General features: G+C 41.5%; 1 long non-coding RNA gene across 1 annotated transcript; it reads right to left on the bottom strand.

The window, feature by feature from the left end:
• Positions 1-292: 292 nt before the first annotated feature.
• Positions 293-7,515, bottom strand: LOC104421445. The gene is made up of 7 exons (XR_005548355.1): positions 5,565-7,515; positions 5,164-5,472; positions 3,643-3,878; positions 1,894-2,944; positions 1,562-1,717; positions 1,304-1,367; positions 293-789 (listed from the first exon to the last, which is right to left on the bottom strand). It is a non-coding gene; the product is annotated as an uncharacterized LOC104421445 (long non-coding RNA).
• Positions 7,516-8,794: the final 1,279 nt, after the last annotated feature.

The following is an 8,794-nucleotide window of genomic DNA, read 5'->3' as shown; positions in this document are numbered from 1 at the left end:
TCTTTAAGTTTTTCTGATTTTATCATCATCGTCATCGTTATTTAAATATACCCCATGGACAAACAACAATGGACAACAATCTCTCCTATATAAACTTAATACGAGAAAGCCTAAACATCAAGCCCTAGGCTATCAAAACCAAATTAACTTATTTGACCACATCAAGCCCCTAATATTAAGAAATCAAGTTTCGTAAATTCACCAGTGTACTTTATATGATTGATATCGTGCAATGGTATGTTATGGTAACAGCAACATATACAAACCCCGAGAAGATGCAAATATACAATACCTAAAGCATGAGTAACTAGCCCAACACATGAGAAGAACAAAGTATAATCAATCAAAAGGAAAATCAGAATCAAATTAAAACTTGCTTTTACTTACCAGTATCCTCTAGTTTCAATCTTCGAACGCATAAAATTAGGTGATAATGTAGAGGTTCGATAGAGGAGCAAAGAAGTCTAACAAAAAGGAAAATAGAGCGTACATACCTAATGTAAAAGAAATTGTGTATAAGTGAACTTATTTATTCTTGTTTGATGGTTATAACTATTCATTCTCAAGTTAATTCTTCATAAAGCTATATGTATAAAATCTTTCCTACACCGCAAGTATGCTATAGTTACTCCAACAACATATTCAATATTTGGGAAAGACAGATATGATGACTCAAACAGAAAAGGCTTTATAACGGCATTTCTTGTGCTTACCCCAGAATTGCGCAGCTCCATATGGTGCCAGAGCTTTGCACGAAGACGGATTGAAAATAAGATGATGAAGGAGAACCTATAAGTATATTGACCCAAAAAAAAAAAACTGAGATTAGACGCCAGTGCCAAAAAATCAGATGAAACTCAGTTTTTCCACTATTAATTCATCAATAAAAACTTAATATATCCTGCAACACTCGTAAAACAAAGTTTCATGATAAATCTGATTGATGACTTGTTATTGCGAAAGTCAAAATGGAAATTGTGATGAGAGTGGTTTGGAAGGACTTCAGTTTCTCTGCCAACCCCTTTCATCTTTTAGATATCTTCCGTTAAGGTGCGCAGGTGCATGTCATCTCTTAATTTTTGGTGGGATTTTTATCGAGACTTATATTAGAATCGACATAGTAGAATCTCAACCTTTAAATATGTGTACCCTCTCGATTTTGGTGGCTAAGACGACAAAAAAATAGTCTACAATAGCTAGATAACAATAATTGCAGTAAACCTCACGCGAGACTAACTTCATGACTTCAGATATAATTGACCATGTATCCGTTGTGAGGGATGTGCAGAATTTGATTCCTCACCTCCGTATTTCATCTCGATATATATCGCGTCCATTTTGATCAAGGCGCATATCCTCATAATATACTGTAATAAAGTTAAAACTTTTAGCAAGTGACGGTGGTAGAGATGAAAAGATCTTCATACTAGTTGGTGTATGCAGTGACGAGTGCCCTTCAACAACAACCAAAAACTCATCTTCACTCTTTCCCCTTTTAATAATTCGTGCGCGCGTGCGTGAGAGAGGGAGAGAGGGACAGAGAGAGAGAGAGAGAGAGTACCTCTGACTTTCCAAACCTTCCTCTTTGTCGAATGCAGGGAATGACTTCCATGGTGAAACTGTGTCAAGAATCCCTCTCAAGAAAGTGGAGAAGCTCCCACGCGCCATCGGGCCAAGATAAGAGCTCAGCTAATTATTGAAGCAAACCGCGACCCGTCTGGCCAAAAAGCGAGAAAACACAAAACAATTAGTCAAGGCGCGGTCTTTTTTCTTTGCGTGCGCCACCCGCCCCTATAGTCGTGGTGAGAAGAAGATCGTGTCCAAATGAACACGTAGCTTCGCGTCCGTAAAACAGTAACACCGAGAGCACAGGATCCCTAGGGAGCTTTTTACCTTTCGATGGTTGTTACCTCGGAAAGCGGAATACCCAGGCTCGCATGACCTATCTGCAGAGTTAGGTTTTTCTTTAAACGGGGCCGTACACCATACCCACTGCAGTACTTACACGGGAGAGTCGCTCAGGTATTATTACCCTTTTCTACTCCATCTAATCAGCAAATTCTGGAGATGAAAAAAAGAATAATTCAAAAAAAGGAAAACAGGAGAACGGAAGTTGCTGAAAGTGACGTGGCGTTGGAATGAACTTGAGATCCGATCTTTGACAAATCAGGGCAAGAGGAACCATCGCTCTCTTCCACTGATTTTGGCTTTAATTCCGTGTTGCCTCTTCGTCTTCAGCGCAGAGATAGAGCTGGAGAAAGGCAGTGCGTCTTCGCCCGACAACCGTCATGTCACTCTGGCCGTTGCTAACCATGCCATCGACGTAAGTGGGTCGTGCCATCCTTGCCGCACATGTGAGTCCCCGACCCTCGGCCTCCTATGTAGGATCACGCTAATTAGATTTGGGACGCTAGCTCTTTCATCACACGCCTCAATAAGAGAGTAAATCTACTCATGCAATCATCATCGACTCTGATTTCTAATTTCTTCAAAAACATTTTCAGACTTCAAAAGCTTTATAACCGGTATCAAGACCATCCAATAAAGTGATCACCGCCATTGATCAATGGTCTTTGGAAATGGAGAGTGCCTCTTACGAGTGTGAGAGCAATTGTCCCGAGCATTGCTCTAATCCCAGCGAATAGGAGCACTGAAACCGCTCGTTCAAAGGGAAATCCACTGATCACATGGTGCTTGAATCTAACTACTCGGTTCTTGTGGAAGGCTTTTATAACCCTATCTCAACACCTTGGGAGAACAGAGTTCTGTTCACTGAATGCACGGCGCTTTGCCATGTTTCTCTAATCTATAGGTTCAACATTGCCGAAGAGAAGCGAACTCTGTTGCCGACTGGGCTGCCAAAGCCCACAGGACCTCTTTACTTCCACCGAATTGGGCTGTATCTCCTCCTCTTTCTCTTCTTGATCTCATTTACTCGGACATTCTGTCAAACGGTTGTGCTTCTTTGCGTTATTAATATAACTACCGTTTTAGACCCAAAAAAAGTAAAGAAACAATAGAGCAAGAAGCAAGAAAAAGGGTACTGTATTTATGGTATTTCTGACATAAGACTCGCTAGGGAAAAACATATTTAAAGGGGGGTTTACAAACCAATATAGTTCTACGAATTTGAGTGTTCTTACAATTTGATGCTTCAATTTTTACTTTGTGCAATCAAGTCCTCCAATTTTTTTGACTTATCTAATTTGGTCCTGTAGATATTATTTTGCCTCCAACCATCTTTGATGTGTACAATCAACTGTTTTGTTTAGTCACTATAACTATTGCTGTTAAATATATAATTTTTTTCTTGATTTTTCCAATTTGTTTTTTGCTCATTTGGTGCTAAATTAGTAGTATGTGTCATTTTCTGTCACATAAGCAACACCACGTCATTTGATTTGATGGCAGGTGAAAAACATATTTAGTATTCTAAGTTTCAACAATTGTACGATTTGGTCCTCTAACGTTTGTTTTTCTTCAAATATGTTCTTTAACGTTTTGGATTTATGCGATTTAATCTTTTAAGATATGTTTTGTGCAATTAAATCTTTTAACTTTTTTCAACTTATAAATTATGCATCTGAGACCCGAAAAATAAAATGCACATGAGACTAAGTGGAGCTATAGAATTTCACGCACCTCGCAAACCCGTCTTGGAAGTCTACCTACGTACGAGAAAAGGCCTGCCTCAGACTGTCGAGGAAAGTATAAGGGGAGCAGCTCCTTTTTGACTAATTGCATCCTCCTCCAAGAACACTTCTCAGAAGCGAATCTCCAAGCCTCCTAGCAAAAATCTCCAGCAATTACTGCGGGAGACATATCGCTACGTTTCGGAGATCTCGTTGAGGGTTCGCCGTAAATCAGTCATTCGCGTCCTGGCATCGCACAAAAATCCAGGAAGATGATTATGAACAGTACATAGCCGTCCAACAGGAACCTAAAGAAGACAAAAGGGCGAGGAATGATGCCGGTCAGGCCGCATGCGCATCACAGGATAGTAGGTAATCATATAACGTGCACAATCTTGACTTGACTACAGATAAAAACCCATACGAAAGGATATTTATCTCAACAAAAATATCACGCACAAGTGAAATTGATGGTTGATCGGAAAGCATGCAAGTTCCATATTCCAGAGAACAATGGTAAAGCCTCCTTTATTGCACTTGCTATAGCAGCAGATTAAAATAGTTCATTTGCTGGACCAGAAGACATCATCTAAGCTTGAAAAGAGACTGACTAACAGCGGCATAGTGAGTTACCCAATAATTTTGACAACAACTGGGGTTACGATAGATTTCAAACTGAGTCAGCAATTAAGAATGCCCAAAGGGGTCACAGGGTTCAATAAGGTAACATGGTTATAAAACTCAGAATGGAATGGGGAATGGATTAGAAGTGGGGTGTCGCGCGGGCACTTGCACCCACGTGTTCTTTCGTAAGGACCTTAGCTTCATAAGGACCCCCTCAACTGCCTAAGGATTGAATATCTTAGCTCATAAACATGGGAATTAGGACTGCTGCTCTTGTAGTCGCACAAAAGTTCAGATAGTCCAACTATAAAGAATGTTCGCCAAGCATATTAACTAAAACGGCAACTACACAAATAGGGTTGGCAAAGAAATATGATTCACTGGGAACCCGAACACATGGTAAATTGCAAGGCAATTCCTACGGAATGTTTTTTTACTTTTTTTCCCTTCACTAAAACGATTCTTACGGACTGTATATTATCAAAAAAGAAAGCTCTTGCTCAATACCGGAGAAAATAGCATTCTAGAAGAACCCAGGATGCCTCTTACTTTAGTTATACGTACATCTAACTTGGAAAGAGAAGAATTGTTTGCTCAGAAAGCACATATGATGCATTGCATCAGTAATGGAACGTGACAAAAGAAAAAAAGTGAAATAAAAATTCAGTAAGCAATTAAAAGCATATATCGAAGAAATCAAGAAGACTCTGTTCCTATTTCTTAGGCATCATGTCAGTGCCATTCCATCCAACAATTCAATCGTGATTCAACAGGCAACTTCAGACTCCAAGACAATGATGCAAGCCACTTCAACTATGAGAAGATAAATATCAGTGCTTGATTAAAATAAAATTCGTCACTCACACATAGAAGAATCAGTCCCTTGCTCTACATTACATGACGGTACCTTTACTTCACCTCACCTGCTCCAGGCTGAAAGCGGCCAGCCCCTGGCAACAAGATACAGTTCGTTGATCCAACCTCATGTAGTCTGCTTCAAGAGTAGAGAGCAACGAAACCCAGTACACAAATAGAGCAGGTATTCGGGAACTAAATATATCATGCCAATCTGAAAGGATGGAGAGAAGATCGTCGTGGCACACCAGCTGCAAGCAAATTCTGCCCATCTGATTGAAATCATTGAATCGTCTGATTTCATCAGGTTGTCCTCACGGTTAATGCCATCTCTATTTATGAAAGGCTGATGTTAAAATTTCTGCAGTGAATGGAAACATCGACAAAATGATCCACATATTGTTGTCATAATCTTGACATCGTAAATTTCTGGCAAGTTACTCATAAGTGTACCTTATCTTGTCCTCGAACATGCATACCTCAAATAGCATGTCGCAAGCAGGAGCTACTGAAATATCAGTTCACAACAGCTAAGTGAGTCACGATGGCTGGCTGCACATCTTATTTTTTATCCCATTGTGCAAGGCATCTGATGGAGCCTCAGTCAAAGTTTGATGGCAAGAGCCAAAGAAGGATAATGTTGCAAAAATAGATACGTTGCACTGTAAAATCCTGAATTCAAAGTCAATTGTGGAAATTGGCCTAAATGAGAGCCAACAATTATAGGCAGCTAACTATATATAAGAAGAACACAACTATAAGATTCAAGGTTACTAAAATGTCGTACAGCCATGCTCAATGTTAATGCATAAACGAGAGTATGCTGCCCAATCAATTGCCCTTGGGCCCCTCCAATTAATTTTCAAGACTGAAACCCTGGAAGTTTGATCAAGAGGCTCTTGAATATACATCCTTCAAAAAGCTTCCAGCATCCGCAGCAGAAGAAGGTCCATCTTTGACTACATATTGATTGGAAATTCCAATTGGTTTTGTTCAGAGCAATTCCCAGACAGACGGAAATAAGAACAAGAATTTGCGGCCAGTGGCAGTTGGGCTGGAGTGGAAGTGCAAGCAGGGGTTTCCACACTCTGTTCTGATTGTTACTCTGAACCAGACTACAAATTCCATATTAGGACGAAAAATGGACAACTTCCGAACTACGAAGTCCAAGCAGTAGTTACATATGATCAGATTTAGAAGGATTCTGAAACCTGCTAGTCAAACGGGTCAAACGGTAATAACTTGAGAAGAAAGATACGCGGACAGAGAGCGAACTTAAGTGTTCTGCTAATTCATTAGTTGTCCTTCCACATAATAGAAGAAAACTCGAAGCATGTGAATCGGTATAGTTGCAGACCAAAATAAAAGATCAACGAAAGTGGAAACCATTAAAATCAATAAAACTCTCACAAGGATATTGCAATGGAAGAAGCAGAAGAGGAAGAGGAACCAAAATGCGTAACGACTCCGGCGTGAAGCAGCGCTCTAGACTGAACAGCTAGAATTTCGTTCTGATTTGGAAAATCGCAAACAACCGGACGCAGATCTTCCTGAACAAATGCAGGTAAAGTAGAACTCTCCGTAAGCTTCCAGCAAGCAGTCAACATCGTTTTATTGTTCCTAGAAGACAATCCCCCTGAACTGATCAGTCGCTATGAAGATTCTAGACGAGATCAGGCGAAAGCAGCATACATTCACAGATTAGCAGATTGCCGCAGAACAGCAGACGATTCGAAAGACACGGAGGCGAAAACAAAGCAGCGGCCGAGAGAACAGAACCGCAACGCGACGCGCCTCGAATCTTCGATCCAAGCTTCGAAGTGATCCGTCCTAGAAGCTGCATTAAGCAGAAAAACGCGGCGGATCAAACGGAAACCGTACGGAATACGGAGAGCGGAAATTCCGACGCGCCGACTCCGAAAACAGACGATCGCTGAACGAACGAGACTACGAGAAGCTGCCGTTCATAGACACGCTGAGGAAAACGAAGCGACGAACCGCGAAGGAACAGCGATCGGAGCGTGGAACGCACCTCGCGCCGCCATCCGAGCTCCGACGGGGACGCCGCCAGAACGCACTGCTCGGAGGTTGACGACGCGTCCGGAGAGGATGACGAGAGCGCCGCCGCCGCCGCCGCCGCCGCCGCTAGGTGGTTCCCTCAGCGGAACAGTAGACGATTCAAAAGATACGGAGGCGAAAACAAAGCAGCGACCGAGATGAACAGAACCGCAACGCGACGCGCCTCGAATCTTCGATCCAAGCTTCGAAGTGATCGGTCCTAGAAGCTGCATTAAGCAGGAAAACGCGGCGGATCAAACGGAGACCGCACGGAATTCCGCCATCGGGATCGCAACGGACAGCGAAAATCCCGACGCGGCGACTCCCAAAACTGACGATGGCGTCCGTCCATTCACGGACGTGAGGAACGAACGAGACAGCGAGCAAAGCTGGCATTCAACACGGAGTCGTCCGTTATTCAGAGACGCGCAGAGGAAAACGAAGCGACGAACCGCGAAGAAACAGGGATCGGAAGCGTGGAACGCACCTCGCGCCGCGTCCGAAGGTTGACGGCGCATCCGAAGAGGACGACGAGCGCCGCCACCGCCGCCGCCGCCGCCGCCGCCGCCGCTGGAGAGCCGGTTGCCTCGGCGGAAGCGAGGTCGAGGATCGGGGAAGACGGAGGACTTGCAGCGAAGAGGGAGGGAGGCGAGGCGAGGCGAGGCGCGGCGTTTCGAATGGGAGCAGGACGTGATGGAAAGCGAGATAAAGGAACGGCACGCGCGGGAGGGGAGGGGAGGGGATGGTCCAGGGGCAATGCACGGCGCTAGCACGCTCGCGACGGATTGACCGTCATTACCAATCGTACGGAACGGCTGCAGAGAGGACAAAGATGATTGCGTTGATTTCCATAATATATCACTCAAAAATTCAAAAATCCATTTATTTTTTAAGCTCCATTTATTTCAAAAAATAAAAAATATATATTTTAAAAAATTAATCACTTATATTACTTACAAAAATAATTAAATAAAACTTATATTATTAACAATAATGAATATATTTTTATTGATGAAGTATTTTAAGATATATAAGGTAATTACTTTTAGAAAAATGTGTTTTAAATCATTTATTTTTTCATGAAATAAACAGGACCTTAGCTGACATGTTTATTCTATTCGTCTTTAAATTATTTTCAATCAACAATTTAAATGACACTAACACGTGAAGGCGTTTGGTCTCAAATTATTAAAGTTTTAAATGATTCTGTTATAAAAGTTTCTCGAAAAGATTACTGGGACCACATTCTTCTTTTCACTTCTCTCTCATTTCCTTTCCATGTTGATTTGACGGATAAAAATAGTTTAGAAAAAAATTTCATTGGTTTAGATAAATATTTTGACATAATGTATTTCATGCCACCAATTAAAAAATATATAAATAGTCGCTAATGAGACGAAAATATTATCTCACTTAAAATTAGCTAGCCAAGGACTCTATTTGTCAGGTCTCAACGAACTTCTTCTAAGAAACTACAATCTAGTTTTAACACGTCATAAATTTTGGAATTTTACTACTAATATATTATCCCGTCAAATTAGTGTGAACTTTGCTTGCATAGAGTCCTTTTAAAAGTGTAAAAGTTTAAATCACCTCAAAATTTCATCTCATCTAGAGAAAATGAC

This window comes from Eucalyptus grandis, chromosome 2 (assembly GCF_016545825.1).
Source record: "Eucalyptus grandis isolate ANBG69807.140 chromosome 2, ASM1654582v1, whole genome shotgun sequence".
NCBI classification, from domain to species: domain Eukaryota; kingdom Viridiplantae; phylum Streptophyta; class Magnoliopsida; order Myrtales; family Myrtaceae; genus Eucalyptus; species Eucalyptus grandis.
Note: the sequence above shows the minus strand (reverse complement) of the source record. Positions and strands in the feature narration are given on the sequence as shown.